Source organism: Heloderma suspectum, chromosome 4, assembly GCF_057233095.1.
Source record: "Heloderma suspectum isolate Gila_16-S chromosome 4, 16-S_ref, whole genome shotgun sequence".
Taxonomy (NCBI): Eukaryota; Metazoa; Chordata; class Lepidosauria; order Squamata; family Helodermatidae; genus Heloderma; species Heloderma suspectum.
Window position 1 is genome coordinate 309257242 of NC_139461.1, and position 17285 is coordinate 309274526.

The 17285-nt window shown below is 50.2% G+C and overlaps 1 protein-coding gene across 7 annotated transcripts in view; it reads left to right on the top strand.

The window, feature by feature from the left end:
* Positions 1-13300: 13300 nt before the first annotated feature.
* Positions 13301-17285, top strand: part of HELZ2 (helicase with zinc finger 2) — an 84672-nt gene continuing 80687 nt past the window's right edge. For 4 of the 7 annotated variants that reach the window (XM_084854487.1, XM_084854488.1, XM_084854483.1 and 1 more), the window contains exon 1: positions 13301-13639. The gene's annotated coding sequence lies outside the window, so the exon portion shown is untranslated. Of the gene's footprint in view, positions 15394-17285 lie in introns of all 7 variants that reach the window. The other 3 variants (XM_084854484.1, XM_084854485.1, XM_084854486.1) reach the window with 1 other exon arrangement.

Consider the following 17285-nt stretch of genomic DNA (forward strand, 5'->3'; position numbering starts at 1 on the left):
CCCATCAAAGGGTGTTGTGCAGCTGTCCTGTATTTTCCTCGTTAACAGATTTTTTTCTGCTAAGAAAAAAGATGGAAGAAGCAGTGGGAAAACATGGGGGGGGGTTACAAATTGAACATGATGTCATCCAGACCCCATGGAAAATCCTGTGAATGAGGCAAGGAGATTGCACAATAACAGCCTTGTCTGGAAGTAACTCTGGAAGTAAGCCTCACTAGTTTCACTGGAGCCCAAGTAAAAGGGCTTGAAATCAAACTTTCAGGGTTTTTTTAGTCATGTCAAAGATTAATTGTGTCACACACACACACACACACCCCTCTCCGATGTGTTTTGGAGAGTACCTCAGTGGTAGAGCACATGTTTTGCATATGGAAGGTCCCGGGTTTAATCCCTGGTATTTCTAGGTAGGGCTGGAAAAACTCTGGCCTGAAATCCTGGAGAGCCATTGCTGCCTGTCAGTGTCGACAATGCCGGGCTCGGATGCTCTGACTCACTATAAGGCAATTTCCTGTGTTCCTAATCTTTCCCAGGGCCTTAGTTATAGTGACCCCATTCATATATTCAAGTTTGGCTTGTGCTCCATTAGCATGGTGGAAGAGCCTCCTTCACCCTAAAAGCAAACAAATGCTGGAGGAAAACCATGCAAGCCAGGCCTCTGCACAATCAGGCATTCACATGGAGGACCCAATCCTTGGATAGGCTACTTGTCTGCTGGAGAGGAAGAACTTCTGTATTGATCCTCCACCATGCGTCTTCAAGGTGACACAGGCTTGGCTGTATGAACTCTGGTGGTAAACAATTAAGGCAAATCCTGAAACTAGGACGCTCCTGTGGGGGTGCTAGACTGCTCTTGAGCCAGCATTTCCAGAAAAACAAGGCAAAATCCCTGGGGGTGGCAGGGGAAATCTCTGATGAGATGAAAGGAGGATTGTGCCAGACTTCCCACAGAATTGTGCCCCAAAGTTGCGAGGTTTGTACTTCTACCATATTTGAGGCTACACATGTCTAAAGTGAATGCTGGTGCTAACTTTACAGGAAGCTACTTTTTCAATTTCCGGCTTGGCAACTATGTATAAAGACATGACATGAAAGAGGATGTTTTCTTTTTGCAACCACTAGGTGTAGCTAGAGATAAGCACTTGGAAGATTGATGGATGGCAAACGAACTGAAATTGGGTTCAGGGTAAATTGAAAAAAAGTTGTGGTAAGCCAATACCATTATTAGAACCAACTTACAGTGTTACAAAATAGTGACCCAGCTTCTGAGTTCCATAGAGTGCATGCCGCCTTGAGTGCCATTCTTCTTTTTCTTTTAGTAGAAAGGCAGGACAATAAATAAATGAATCCAACCACTAGGTAATTCTACCCAATCTGGCTTCTATTGACTCTTTACCTGTTGCACCCAGTTAAAATTAATCTCCACCTTTGCTAATACAAAGACTACTGTGTTTCTTGCTACTTCTGCTCTCTGCCTCACAAGGATTCCAGGTGTTCGATCACTGCTGGCAGAGACAGATCCAAATAACTACTAGATTTTATATTCCCCCCCTCCCCCGCAATAGATAGATATGTAGGGGATCTGCAGTGTTTTCCTCTCTCTTCCTCCCTACCCCAGCATAATTTCTTTCACAGAGCTCTCTCATACCCACCCCAGAAAGCTAAAGCCGTCCTGTGTATCAAGTATTAAAATATGAGTACGAAAGTTCCTTGAAATGAATGGTGCTGCTGTCGCTGACCCCCAATATGCATGGTTAAATGTTATTTTTTTTGCATCCTACACGATGGTATGCTTAATTCTATCCACGCCATATCAACATACCTGTATCCTGATGTTGTCTTATGTTGTCCTAGCTAGAGGGGGTTGGGGATTAAAATCAGGGTTGGCGTTTTTGGTAGTGGCCACATGTTTAAGGTAAGGTAAGCATTTATTTGTCAATAAATGACCATACATCATAATAAGTTTTTAATGGAATGTGTAGCCCTGACTTTAGTGAAACTGTAGCCACCATTTTCGGGTATGAGAGAGGCCACACAAGCCGGAAAAAGGATTCTTCATAACAATTGATAGTGACCCTTAATATGGATCTTGAAAACTGTGGCCTACTTCTCACCAAGGTGTTAATTCAGTATTCCTGCATGTGGAAAGCTAGCAGGTCAGGGAGAAGGCTAGGCTGTAATTCTTCAAGCACACAATTTTTCTATATGGGGAAGAATTCATTTTCATATTTTGCATGGAGCATTAAATAATGGAAGCCCCCCTCTGCAGCCTGAAGTGGTGTAAAGCCCAGATGCAAGCTGATCACCGTAAAAACTATGCCTGGGTGCGGGGGACAGGAAACCTGTTCACATCCAATAAATTGCCACTTCCAGGATCTGACCTTCAAATTAGATATGGATGTTAGTACTCTAAGGTTACTACCAGTGCGGGCTGGTGGCTCTGATGTCAGAGGGCCGGTGAATCCACTCCAGGTTTCAGCCAGAACTCTAAAGGAGCTCTCCAAGGTGCTTTACAGTCAGAACTATAAAGGATGTAACCAAGGTTGGATAGAATCATAGAATAGTAGGGTTGGAAGGGGCCTAGAAGACCATCGAGTCCAACCTCCTCCTCAATGCAGAAATCCAAGCCAAAGCATCCCTGACAGATGGCTGTCCAACCTCGTCTTGAACGCCTCCAGGGTGGGAGAGCCCACCACCTCCCTGGGTAATTGGTTCCATTGTCATATTGCTCTAACAGTCAGGACGTTTTTCCTGATGTTCAGCTGGAATCTGGCTTCCTGTAACTTGAGCCCATGATTCCGTGTCCTGCACTCTGGGAGGATCAAGAAGAGATCCTGGCCTTCCTCTCTGTGACAGCCTTTCCAGTACTCGCAGAGCGCTATCCTATCTCCCCTCAGTCTTCTCTTCTCAAGGCTCGAAATGCTGAAGGATAGCTCCTTTAGAGTTCTGACTGAAACACGGAATGGATTCAACGCCCCACTGACATTGGAACCACCAGCCTCCGCTGGACCACCTTAACAGGCAAATGTTGGACTGAATGAACAGGCCACTAAAAATATAAAGGAATCTGAGCATTAAAGGAATGGACATGTACAAACCCTACCAGTGCCAGCACCAGGTTTTTGAGGGCCCTTGGACAAGACCCCCTCAATCGGCCCCGTCAGTGAGTCTGCTTTCTCACTGGCATTGTCACCAGCTGCCCTCGCTCCTCCTCCTGTTCCTTCTCCTTGCTCCCCCTTGCTGGCTGGACAGGCGAAGAGCCAGGGAGCAAGCAGGCCGTGGCATCTGCTGTTCCCCTTTTCCCCACCACCATTGCCTGGGCCAGAGCAAGAGGCAGGTGAACAAGCAGGTTGCAATGGTGAAGGAAAGGAGCAAGTCCCAACAGCTCTTGTCAGTGGATCCCTGATGGGGTGTGGGGCCTCAGCAGGTGCCCAGCCATGCCTACCCTTGACACCAGCCCTGAGCCCTACTCCGATGTCACATCATGCAACAGCCATGTTCAGCCAAGTTCAGACCTTCCCCCAGCTCTGCATTAAGGACAAAAATGTATTCGTTGTATCACTTGTGAAAGGTCCCTTGGACTTGAGGAGATCTGATGTCAACTTCTTGCTCGGTCATATGTTCTGCAAGACCATAAGTAAGCCACTCTCATGCCTCAGTTCCATATCTGCTCAAGACAAATCCTGCATCTCTCTTCATACATTAAGGAATTCTCTCCCCAGCCCCATTCCTCCTTTCTCTTGATTGCAACAGACCGGCAAACAGAGAAAAGCAAGCCTGGCTGTGGGAAGGCTCATAGAGACGAAGGCTACATCAGTGGAAACATGTGACAGGCTGAAGCTCAGCAAGGAGAAATGGAAACTGAAACTTAAGCGGTTTTGCAGCACCATCTGGCTTCGAGTGATGCAACCGTTGTTTTCTCTGTACTGACTGTGCTCGCTCCAGCTCTCTCACTCACGTCCATCCTTGCTCTCCCCCTAATAAATGATCCCAATTCGCAATTGGCTCCAGGTTCTCGCAAAATCATAAGGAGCTGCCACATACCAGGTCAAGTTACTCGTCCTTCTAGCCTGGCATCATCTGCTCTGACTTGCAGTGGCTTTCCAAGTGTCTTAGGCAGAGGATATTTTGGATCACCTGCTGCTCGACTTTTTTAGACAGAGATGACGGGGTGAAACTGGGGCCTGCTGCATGCAAAGCCCATGCTGTAAGGTCGGTCCACTCCCCTGCAGAATACACGACAGACACAAGCAGAGGTGTTGCTGGGCACTTAAAAGATTCGGGGCCCTATCTTTCCATTGGCATCAGTGGAAGGGGTTTTTTTTAAGCTTAACTTTAAATGCAGAGGGGGAATTGGGGAGGTCACAGGGAAGGGAGGGTTAACCCTTCCCTCCCCAGCTGTGTTCCCCCTGGACCCCCCCCCCTCACATGGCAGCTTAGGGGAAAACCCTCCATTGGCACCAATGGGGGGGGGGATGTTGCATCATCAGGGGAGGTGGCAGTTCCTGGCAAATAGATCGTCCACCAAGGCGACCAAAGCAGTCTCTGTCCTGTAACCCAGCCTGAAGCCGGGGTTATAGGCCAGATCTAGGTAATCCCACTCATCCAGGAATCCTTGGAGCTCAGAAGCCACCACGTGCTCCAGCACCTTGCCGAACAATGGCATATTGGAGGCCATCTGGAAATTATCCAACACAGTGGGGTTTGGGAGAGGCTTCAGCCAAAGGCCTTACCATCGCCTCCTTTAGGCAAGTAGGAATCGCATCTTACTGTACAGAGGCATTCACCGCTCTCCTTGCCCACTCAAGCAGCGCCCCGCCCCCCCACCGCCGCCCGGCTGCTTTTATAAGCCAGGAAGGGCAAAGGTCCAGCACACAACTGGGACGCCTCACTTCTGCACAGATCCTGTCCACATCCTCGTGCTATAAAATTGGAAAAGCATCCATTATAACTGGACAAGGAGGAGCCAAAGTTACATCCAACAGACCTGTATCAACAATGGCATCCGTTTCAGAAGAACATGAGGAGAGCTGTGCTAGGTCATAGAATCATAGAATAGTAGGGTTGGAAGGGGCCTACAAGGCCACTGAGTCCAACCCCCTGCTCAGTGCAGGAATCCAAGTCAGAGAATTCCTGACAAGTGGCTGTCCAGCTTCATCTTGAATGCCTCCAGTGTGGGAGAGCCCACCACCTCCCCAGGCAATTGGTTCCAGCATTCTGTTCACAGAGTGGCCAACCAGCTGCCCACAGGAAACCCACAAGCAGGACACGAGTGCAACAGCACCCACAGCTCATTTCTTGAATCCCTCAATTCTTTTCCTTCCTCAGGGCTGGAAGACTGGGGCAGGCAGCAGATGCTGGGAGATGGTAGCAAAGTGCTGGAGGAAAGAGCAGCGTGCCATGCGGCCTGCCCTTGTCTCCCGAAGGTAGCCTGATGCCTTCAAGTGTAGTGGAGGACACTTTCCCATCACCAGTGTTGGAAGATTCAACTGCCGGTCCAGTTGGCTTTTGTGCATAGAATGAGAGGGGAAGCTATGTTGTTCTTTGCCTCAGGGAGCAAAATATCTTGGGCTGGCCCTGATTCCTTTAATCTCTGTAATGGCCCCTTGGGCCAACAACCAGTACAGGGGTGACGGGCATGGTTAATAGCGGGGCGGGGGAGCGTGACCTCAGCTTGCGGTCCACTCCTAGTCTCTGCTCGGTAGGCAACACATAGGGTTATTAATTACCACAATACATGAGAAAACACTAACTTCTGAGGAGCTGCATGGCACACTGTCTTACCTCCAAGGTCTGCACTAAGAGAGAGATGGGGAGAGGTTCCATTTGGGCCTCCTGCAAGAGCTAAACATAGCAGGTTCCCTTAACACTATGTACCCACAAACAACCCCCCTCTTGTTGTTGTTCAGTCGTTCAGTCGTGTCCGACTCTTCGTGACCCCATGGACCATAGCATGCCAGGCCTTCCTGTCCTCCGCTCTCTCCCGGACTCCCCTCTAGCACTTAATAAATTGCACTGCTGCTACATCAATTTCACAGCCCTCCCAGCACTTCCCTAAAAAACCCAACACATCAGGAGACTGGATAACCACACTGGACTACACTGCAGAGTTGTCTTACACTATTCTAACACACACACACACACACACAACACACACCCCAAATGGGAATAACAACTTTGCAGGCCTGGTGTAACTCATACTTTCTAAACCGCAGCCCGGCCTCCTGCAATATGGGTATAATAATTATGAACTTTATCTACACACATTGTCAGGGCACTTTAAAAAAAGTTTATAAACTCAGCAATTCCCCCCCCCCCCCGCCAAAAAAAAGATTAACAAGACCTGAGTTAGAAAGATCATTAACCCCTGTCTTTGCTGCTACCTTTTGTTTTTTGGTAGATGTGCTACTGCCCAGTCTCAACTACACTAAACTCCTGGATTTCTAAACCAGGGTGTTTTTTTTTATAATGAGGCTGCAATTACTTCCTAACAGGGAATATCCCCAAAAGGCTTAACCAGATAGTGGGTGTGTTAACCACTGCTATGAATTCATTCATTAGCTAAAAACACTGAAAGGCGAGAGCAGGCTAAGTTCTCACAAAACGAATGGGCAGAATAGTGCCTGCACATCTTGCCTCATGCCTCGGGTTCTACGAAATACTTCCTTTTTTAAAAAAAATGAAAGCTGGGAATCTGGAGATTATGGCTCATTCATGGGGGAGCAACAGCACCCCCCTTGTCCCTTCTTGTGGATGCCCATTTTATTTTTATTTTTTTATTTATTAAATTTCTTAATCTCCCATCTCGCCGGTCACCCGGCCACTCTGGGCATTGTACAATGGTACAATTTAAAACAGTAAAATTATACATTAAAACATTATTTAAAAATACCCTAACCCACCCCAAATGCCTGCCTGAATAACCAAGTTTTCAGTGTGTGGCGGAAGCTCATTAAAGAGGGGGCATGGCGGAGCTCCCAGGGAGAGGGTTCCACAGAGTGGGGGCCACCACAGAGAAGGCCCTCTCCCTTGTCCCCACCAGTCTAGCTGTCCTGGCTGATGGGACAGAGAGAAGGCCATCCAAGGCTGATCTTGTTAAGCAGCCTGTCTGGTGTTGCTGGAGGCACTCCCTCAGATAGGTTGGGCCAGAACTATATAGGGTTTTAAAGGTCAAAACCATCACCTTGAATTTGGCCCAGAAAACAACTGGTAACCAGTGCAACTCCTTCAGCACCAGAGTGATGTGATCATGCTGGCGGCTGCCTTTAATCAGGTGAGCCGCCGCGTTCTGCACCAGCTGCAGCTTCCAACTGTCTTCAAGGGTAACCTCACGTAAAGCGCATTACAGTAGTCTAGACGAGAGGAGACCAGGGCATGTACTCCCGATGGGAGCAGATGGTTGGGAAGGTAGGGGTGCAGCTGCCGTATCAGATGGAGTTGGTACAACGCTGTCCGGCTCACGGCTGACACCTGAGCCTCCATGGACAGCTGGGAGTCTAAGATGACCCCCAGGCTGCGAACCTGGTCTTTCCATACCCCATTCAACACCAGGTCAACATCCCCCAATCTCCTTTTGTCTCCCACCAAAAGTACCTCAGTCTTGTCAGGGTTCAGCTTCAGCTTATTCCTCCCCATCCAGCCACTCACCGTCTCCAGACATTTAGACAGGGATTCCACAGCCAACCCTGGTCAAGATTTGAAGGAGAGGTAGAGCTGCATGTCATCCGCATATTGATGGCACCACAATTGTGTGTTGAAATTTGTAATCTGTTTACAGCCTTGGACTTCCTTTTCCCATCAGAAAGAGGTGGTTCTTTCCAAGTTATCTTTTTCTCCCCTTTCACTAGAGGGAAGGTGGGTGTGTCTATGCTTTTGAGCTTGGCATTTCTTCTGCTTGTTTGAATTGACTACTGCTCTGGCAATGTTTTGTATACATCTACCTGCTGCCTAGGCAACTCCCCTACTTCTCTCTACACACATCTGTGCTATGTGGGTGGAGGGAGGGAATAATGACATTGGCCTACATTACTGGTTGTTGTAAAGATTTTTATTTTATTTATTCTTCAAATCTTTAGGTGGCATTTCGGTGTCCAAAGCAGCATACAATAAAATGGCAAAGCTGTTGGATAGAAACCACTGCAAGAATGGCGATATTCGGATCAATGATTGTAATAAAATCTATCTATCTATCATTCAGAAACCAGTAGAACATTTCAGCCTCCCAGGACTCTGTCACTGATCTTAAAGTAGCCATTGTGAAACAAAGTAACATCAAAGAGAGGCCGGGGGCTTCATCACACGCACCTTTTATCCTGCAATTGAGATGGCTCCTTCACGAAAGTTTGTGGGCTCTTTCATGTTGCCGTGAGCCTGCCGTGACCCTCCTGAACTAAATGACCTTTGTTCCGTTTTTAAATAGATCGTAAATAATGAGCTATCAAATTACCCTGTTGTGGTCTGCTTCAGTTTCCTCAGTGAAAAGAGTTAAAGCACAAGAAGAGGAGTGAGATCAATGAAAGATAATGGAAGACTTCAGATATGGGGGGGGGGGAAGGGAGCACATGTAAAGGGAGTCAGTTGTGATCCTGCATTTAAAAGGGAAGCAGAAAGCCCCATTTTAAATGCAACATTTTAGGCTGGTGTAGAAATGCCCTAGAGCAAGAGACTGCTGTGTAAGAATTGAATCTGTTCATGAATTCTAGCCAGAGGCTTGAATCGGGATAAAGGATATTTTTAATAACACTACGTGTGTTAATTGGCTTATCTAGTGCCCGGGTGGTATCAGCAACAACTGCACTGTGAATGATCACTGCTAACAATTTCCAGAGGGGTGGGTAGGTGATGTAAACTTTGTTAGAGGGAATTCAAATGCAAAAAAGGGCAGACAGTGATGATTACCTTAACAGTTGTCATTCACAAAACATTGTTGGGTGATAAAACAGACATCATTGCAATGGTGAGCCGATTAACATATGCAGTGTGATTAAAAAAAAAAAAAAAAGTTTAGCCCACCACAGTAATATAAAGCATCTTTGCAAGTTTGCTTTTATTGTGCATTTAGGAGTGGTAGCAAATATTGCCTTTCATTTAATCTTTGGTCAAACAGCAGTGACAAATAGGGACTTTAAGCTCAGAGAGAAAAACTCAAGGTTGCAGTCTTAAGCACGCTGAGGTCTGAGTGCACTGTCTTAGGATCGTGCTGCAAATCTCCCTTGTTTGGCTTTTTTAAATGGCCGTGCTGACTGGGGATGATGGATGTTGTAGTTCAACACATCTGGAGGGCACCCAAGGCCATATCCAATAGGGCGCTAGCACTAACGTAAATTGCGTTGTGCGAGCGTAAGGGACCTCTAGCGCAGCACCAGTTGGCACAGTGGGGCTCCCTGGAAACCTGTCCCACCAGCTAAGGCTACTGACATTGCCATGAGGTTGCTTATGCTAGCGGAACATAATTTAGGTTCACGCTATTGTCCAATTGGATACTGCCCCAGGTTGGGGAAAGCTGCTTTAGTAGGCTCCTTGGATAGCTCTTTTAGAGTTCTGACTGGTTCTGACTGCCCCTAGGAGCGGATGTACCACCCCACTGACATCAGAGCCACCAGCCTCCACTCTTTAGATGGTAATATGTATTACTTCATTTACTTAAAAATGTGTTGCATTTGAGGACCATCCCCACCCCCCGCTCATTCTGCTGTGTGGGATCCTCTGCTCCAAAGCCTTGCCTTAAGTGCTTTGCAGGAAGGCTATCTATGGCTACTCGTCCTGATGGCTCTGTGCTACCTCCAGTACCAGAGGCAGTGAGCTCATGTACACCAGTTGCTGGGGAAAATGGGTGGGAGGGTGCTGTTGCGCTCGTGCCCTGCTTGTGGGTTCCCAGTTGACAGCTGGTTGGCCACTGTGTGAACAGAATGCTGGACTAGATGGTCCCTTGGTCTGATCCAGCAGGGCTCTTCTTATGTTCTTAAGGAAGAGCAAAATATAAATGCACATAAATAAATAATCATAGTAGCAGGAAGGAGAAACATCTGTTGAGTGAATAGTGCTTATAATACATCTGCGGATACACTGGTGTTGGTTTGTTTTTGTTTTTAGTGTGTGTGTTCAGTCCCAAGCTTTCTTGCATCAGACTTCTACACTTCCTGCTGCATGAAATTCCCTGCAATAGTTTGAAAACACCAGGAAGCAATGGAAAGTGAAAACGATTACAAAGGGAAACTGCTCAGCTTGTGATGATTTCTCTTAGGGAGCGGAATGGGAAAATAATACAAAGAGAAAAATTCATCCAGTGGAGAGAAAGGGAACAGTTTGTGAGGTTTGGATGTGCACTAAATACTGATCTGATGATGTCTTATAGCTGCATCTCAGCCTCCACAGCGCAAATGACCACTCAGATCCAAGGTTCTGTGCAAACACTTTATCAGATTCAGGATGTTGATTTCCTGTGCTCAGAATTCAGAAACAATCCCTGCTCATTCAATCACTATCAAGAAGCCATGTTTTGTTTTGTTTGTGAGGATGACATTATCTATCTTTTCTTGAACACTCAGCTTTCCTCGACCACGAAAACCATCCGACTCTTCCATGTCTCTCCCTACCCAAGATGCATTTATGAATCCCTTTGCCTCTCTCCCCTCCCCTGACTTCTTGCATCTAACGCAGACTGTAAACTCTTTGGGGCAGGGACTGTGGCACTTTTAGGTACAATGCTTAGAATACTCTTGGTTTTATATGCATTTCCATAATGGTAAGAATAAGGATGTATTTTAATCTGCCCTGATTATAATGGAGATGAGAAAGCAAAGACTAGGCATGATAGCTAAATGGAATTTCCATGTTTGGAGGCAGTTTACCAGTTGTGTGTGTGGGGAGAAAATAACAGGAGAAGGGGTGCCCATAGGCTTGTGGGCCTCCTGAAAGCATCTGGCTCACCAGTGTGGGAAACTAGATGCTGGAATTGGTGGACTTTTAGTCTGATGCATGGCTCTTCCTATGTTCTCACCAAGCATGTTGTCTTGTACCCACATTATACTCTCTACCAGATTGCTGCCCAGCCTTTGCTTGGAAAGGGATCACACCACTCAGCCTCCTTTGAATTACTTTCCATCCATGTCATGGATTTGTGCCTTGAAATCCAAACAGGATGAAAGGTGGCATTTATGTAAATGTAGAAATTAAATACATTAAGGGCACAATCCCATCCATGTTTAGAAAGAAAAAAAAGTCCTACACCTCCCAGCACACCCTGGCCAGGATCATGCCCTAAATAAATTTCCTAAACAGGTAGCATTTCCATGTATGAAACAGAGACAAATCTGTATGCAGAGCACTACATGTAAAAAACCCACAGATGTTACAGAGCCTTCTCAGCTGTGGCACCCCAATCGTAGAACACCTTCCACTTCCTAATTTGGCTCCCTGATGGCTAATTGCTGCAAATTTTACATGCTTTTCATAGAGTCTAGGATCATTTAAAGTATTTTCTTATTTAGTTGGATGCATTTGAAACTTTGGGCGTGTGTTTTGCTGCTGCTATTTTTGCTGTAAGAATTTTTTACTGTCCACTTGGTTTTATTTTTTTGTATGGGTTTTATATCGTGTTGTTGGCTGCCTTGAAAACTAAGCTTGCAAAACATTTTAAACAGACATCACTTTGTGCACCAGTGCTTTTAGTTGTTTATTCGGTCAGTCGCTTCCGACTCTTCTTGACTTCATGGACCAGCCCACGCCAGAGCTTCCTGTCGGCCGTCGCCACCCCCAGCTCCCCCAAGGTCGAGCCCGTCACCTCCAGAATATCATCCATCCACCTTGCCCTTGGTCGGCCCCTCTTCCTTTTGCCTTCCACTTTCCCTAGCATCAGCATCTTCTCCAGGGTAGCCTGTCTTCTCATGATGTGGCCAAAGTACTTCAGTTTTGCCTTTAAGATCATTCCCTCAAGTGAGCAGTCTGGCTTTATTTCCTGGAGGATGGACTGGTTTGATCTTCTGGCAGTCCAAGGCACTCTCAGAATTTTCCTCCAGCACCACAGTTCAAAAGCATCTATCTTCCTTCGCTCAGCCTTCCTTATGGTCCAGCTCTCGCAGCCAGAGGTTACTACGGGGAATACCATTGCTTTCACTATGCGGACCTTTGTTGTCCGTGTGATGTCTCTGCTCTTCACTATTTTATCAAGATTTGTCATTGCTCTCCTCCCAAGAAGTAAACGTCTTCTGATTTCCTGGCTGCAGTCAGCGTCTGCAGTAATCTTTGCGCCTAGAAAGACAAAGTCTGTCACTGCCTCCACGTTTTCTCCCTGTATTTGCCAGGTATCAATCAAGCTGGTTGCCATAATCTTGGTTTTTTTGAGGTTGAACTGCAACCCAGCTTTTGCACTTTCTTCTTTCACCTTCGTCATGAGGTTCCTCAGCTCCTCCTCGCTTTCAGCCATCAAAGTGGTATCATCTGCATATCGGAGACTGTTAATGTTTCTTCCAGCGATTTTAACTCCAGCCTTGGCTTCAGCAAGCCCAGCACGTCGCATGATGTGTTCTGTGCACTACGCACCTGTGCTAGGAAGCCATAATTGGCTAGGAGCTTGTTCCAGCACTGATGTGCCTTAAGAGCAGTCACACGGTCAACTCTGGCCCTCCATATTGAAGTATCCTGTACTGAGCAGTGGGTTGGACTAATGGCCTAAATGGCCCCTTTCAAGATACCTGATTCTAGGTATCTTCCTTCAGTTTAGACCAATTCCTTTTTTTATCCAGCAGTGAGTGGCAGAGAACTGGTGGCCCTCCAGATGTTGTTGAAGTCCAGCTCCCATCAGCCCCAGCCATTGTAGGGTTGATGGGGATAGGATGTAGGGGATAGGATTGTTTATGTCTTTCCTTATAATGCAGAAACAGTGTTGCTTGTCCATCTAGAAAGAATAATTTTGGAGGAAGACTTTGGACCCATAACAGGTTCGTTGACTACAGCTAGGATTGCACTGCAGCCTTCTCGAAATCTTCTACTGCTCTGTCTGTGTTGGACTGGCTCTCTGGAACAGGGCTGGGCAGAAGGTAGATCGCCACGTTTTGGGGGATTTAACTCCCAGAAGCCCCTGCCAGCATGGCCAATGGACAGGCCATCTGTAATGGGCAATGGACGTCTTTGCAAACGAAGATGTTTGCAAAGACGTCTTCCCAATAATAATAATAACAAGGACCGAATATTCCTCTCCGCTTCCCCCACCCGAGATCCTTTTCAACAGGGGGATGGAGATGGAGGAAAGAACGGGGCGGCGCAGAACCAACCGAGGACGCGACACGCCCCGAAACGGAACTGGCCGCGCCGGGCGGCGTCGTGGGGCGGGGGCGCCCCCGCGATGCGAACCACGGGCCGCTCCTGCGCCCCCCCTCGAGGCGGCGGCGGCGGCGCGGCCCGGCGCGCAGGAAGAGGGAGCCGCGGCGAAGGGGCGGCGCGGCTCCTCCCCGGGGCCTGATGCAATTTCCGAGAAGCGATGCCATAGGTTTGGCCGCCGAGGCCCCCGAGAAACGAAAACGCGGCCGGGCTTTAAAGCAGGCGCCGGCTGCCCGCCCGCGCCCCGTCCCGCGCCCCCGCCTCCGCTCAGCCTCCTCCGGCGGGCCCGGCGCCGGGCCAGGATCGCGCGCGCGGCGTTCGCACGGTGAGCCGTCGCGCGGGACGGGGCCGGGCGCCTTCGGTGGCGCGGCCCGCGCTGCTCGGGGCGGGGAGCGGGCTCGCGCCTCCGCGCACGAGCGAGGCAGCCGGGCGCGGGGGACCCGCGTTCGCCGCCCGTCCGCGGCCCCCCGGAGGAGCGGCGGCCGGCGCTCCCGCTCTTGAGGCGGGTCGCGACGCATCCCCCTTCCGACGTCAGCCCGCGCGGAGCCAGTTTCCCGGGGAGCCGGGAGCGGGGCTCCAGGCGCGCGTCCCCGGGCCGTCGGGGAGCCGGGCTCCGCACGTGGCGGGCGCAGGCCGCGGCGCGATGGGTGGTCGCGGGGGCGGGGGCGCCGCCGCCCCCCCGCTCGAACTTGGAGGGCTCCGCCGGAACTCGGGCTCTCCCCGGCCTGGGGCCGGCGGCGCGCCCCCCTCAAAAAACTGAGAGGAGCGAGCGTGGGAAAGGAAGCCGCGTCTAGGCGGGCGGATCGCACGTCGGGCGGCCGGGGCGGCTCGAGAGGAGGGGGTTCCGCGGAGGGGTGGGGCGGGGGTGCCGCGCGGGCGCGGAGAAGTAACTCGAGCTCACGCGGGCGAAAAGAGATCAGATGCGCCGGACCGCCCGGCAGCCCCTCATCCAGCCCCCAGCTGGCCGGGTGTGTCGGGCCGCAACTCCCGCAGCCCCCGGTCGCCCTCGGCCGAGGCCACGCTGCCCTGCGCTCCCGGCCTCGGGGAGCCCGCCCGCGCAGTCCGCCGCCCGCCCCGCCCCGCCCCGCCCCGCTCCCCGGGGGCGCCTCGGCCCCGGCCCCCCGGCGCCGCCGGCCGCAGCGGGTGCGGACGCGGCGCGCCGCGAGGAGGCCGGGGACGGTCCCGGGAGGCGCGGCGCGGCGCGGCGCGGGGCTGCTGCGCGCGCGGCCCCGCTCTGGAGCTGCGCGCGGCCGGAGGGCGCGGCTGCCGGCCCAGCGGGCGAGGGCGGCCCTGGGTGCGGGCGGCCGCGTGTACGTGCGGCCAGACGAGCGCCAGCGCGCGGGCGCGGAGCCCGGCTGCTCCGGGGCAGCGACGAAGGCGCCGCGGCGCCTCCGGGGACCGAGCGGCACCGGCGCTGCTCGGCGTTGTTTGTGGGAGACCCCCCGCTCTTGCCCCGCAGGCCCCCCTGCACGCGTGGCAGGCGGACCTCGCTGCCTCGGAGGCGGCCCCCGCTACTCCCGTGGTGCATTTGAGTCGCAGCCGCCCAGCAGTCTAGGGCAGCGTAAATGGGTCATGCCTCTCCGTTCCCCATTTGATCCTCATAGCAACCCCGCGAGGTGGGCTAGTTAGGCTGACGGACGGGCCCGAGGTGGCCCAGTGAGCCGCATGACTGAGTGGGCATCTGAACCCGGGCCTCCCCGTAGCGGAATATACGTTAGAGTGAACGAAACTGAAAAGAATTTATGTAGATGTGATTAGTTTTGCGTGTATTGTGAGCGCGCCGTGAGTACATTGGCGCGTGTGGGTCGGTTAAGTGCTGGAAGCAGAAAGCTTCTTGGCTTAGGAAGGGCACCTTCGCGAAGATGCTGCTGGTGGCAGAGGTGAACCTGGCTGCAGTGGGAGGCAGGCTGGTGGGGTTAGGTGGCAGAAGGAGGAGGAGTGGTTTGACCAGGTCTGAAGCTTAGCATGAGGTCATCGACATAGGGTGATCCAAGGCAAGGGTTTGATCTGTTTGGGAGAGAGATCCTGGGAGAAGGAGGAACCTGCCAGCGTACTCTGTCCGCCATGCCTTCCATTTAGGTAAATACGAAATTTTGATAACTGTTAGGTTGAAAGGAACGTAGGTTTTACCATGTTAACAATATGCTTGCTAGTCTTTCCATTATACTTTAGTGATTATAACTTCTGTATGTTTAGGGATGTTTATGATCTGCATTATCATTATGAAAGCATTTTGTTCTCTTAGACTGTTTGAGAGAGAGAGGGAGAGGGAGAGAGAGAGACCATAATACCAACTTTGTGTTGTCTGGCTTGAGAGAAGCTTCGGGGACCACTACCCATATGTGAATCCTTGAAGCCCCAAACACTCAGGATTTGTAAATCTGTCCCTGAGTGGGGTCTGTCCTTAAAGCCGCTGTATTTCCTCTTGGTCAGGTGAATCTCGGATACACCCGTTCAAGTAAGGGAAACAAGCTAGTCAGATGGAGCGAGAATAAGTTACTTGTCTCATCCTCAAATCTTTGACACTCCAGCCACTTACGTCTTCCCCACCTGGGTCCCTCCAGATGTGTTGGACTACAGTTCCCGAGATCCCCAGCACAGTACAGGTAGTGGAAGTCTGATTTAGCCTATGCTGGCTCAAACTTCATTTGTCTGGCAAAGTGGGCTCTAGCCCATGGAAGCTGGTGCTGCAATACCTTCGTTAGTCTTTAAGTTCACATAAGCCTTATGGTGCCGCTGCCCCACACCGCCCCAGAGTTGCCCACCCCCGCCATGAGGCTCTTGGTTGTTTTTGCTGCAACAGACTAAAATGGCTACTGGTCTGAAACCTACTTTTACCCCTCTATTATTTTCATATTTGCCCCACTGATGTTGAGATTCCCTTGCGATGACAGCCCAAACACATTGGCAGCCTTCCCCAACTGGGTCCCTTCCAGATGTTTTGGACTTCAACAAAACATTTCAGCCCAGCCAGAATTGTTGTTAATGCACTCAGTCACTTCCGACTCCTCGTGACTTCATGGACCAGCCCACGCCAGAGCTTCCTGTTGGCCTTCGCCACCCCCAGCTCCCCGAAGATCGAGTCCGTCACCTCCAAAATATCATCCATCCATCTTGCCCTTGGTCGGCCCCTCTTCCTTTTGCCTTCCACTCTCCCTAGCATCAGCATCTTCTCCAGGGTATCCTGTCTTCTCATTACATGGCCAAAGTACTTAGCAGTCTGGCTTTATTTCCTGGAGTATGGACTGGTTTGATCTTCTTGCAGTCCAAGGCACTCTCAGAATTTTCCTCCAGCACCACAGTTCAAAAGCATCTATCTTCCTTCGCTCAGCCTTCCTTATGGTCCAGCTCTCACAGCCAGAGGTTACTATGGGGAATACCATTGCTTTCACTATGCGGACCTTTGTTGTCCGTGTGATGTCTCTGCTCTTCACTATTTTATCAAGATTTGTCATTGCTGTCCTCCCAAGAAGTAAACGTCTTCTGATTTCCTGGCTGCAGTCAGTGTCCGCAGTAATCTTTGCACCTAGAAAGACAAAGTCTGTCACTGCCTCCACGTTTTCTCCCTTGATTTGCCAGTTATCAATCAAGCTGGTTACCATAATCTTGGATTTTTGGAGGTTTAACTGCAACCCAGCTTTTGTACTTTCTTCTTTCACCTTCGTCATGAGGTTCCTCAGCTCCTCCTCGCTTTCAGCCATCAAAGTGGTATCATCTGCGTATCGGAGATGGTCAAAACTCCTGGGAGTTGTAGTTCAAAACATCTGGAGGGCACCAGGTGGGGGAAAGCTGAAGTAAGGAGTTTAGCCCTGAAGTAACAATTGCACCTTATCAGCTTTGCCTCGTGCACCCTTCGCAAAATTCACGATAAGTTGCTGCGTCTTTAAAGTGCCAGACAACACTCTGCCATGTTAATGGTGCTAAATTATTTCTGCTACAGATTCTTCAGGATGATGTGCCTTCCGTAGGGG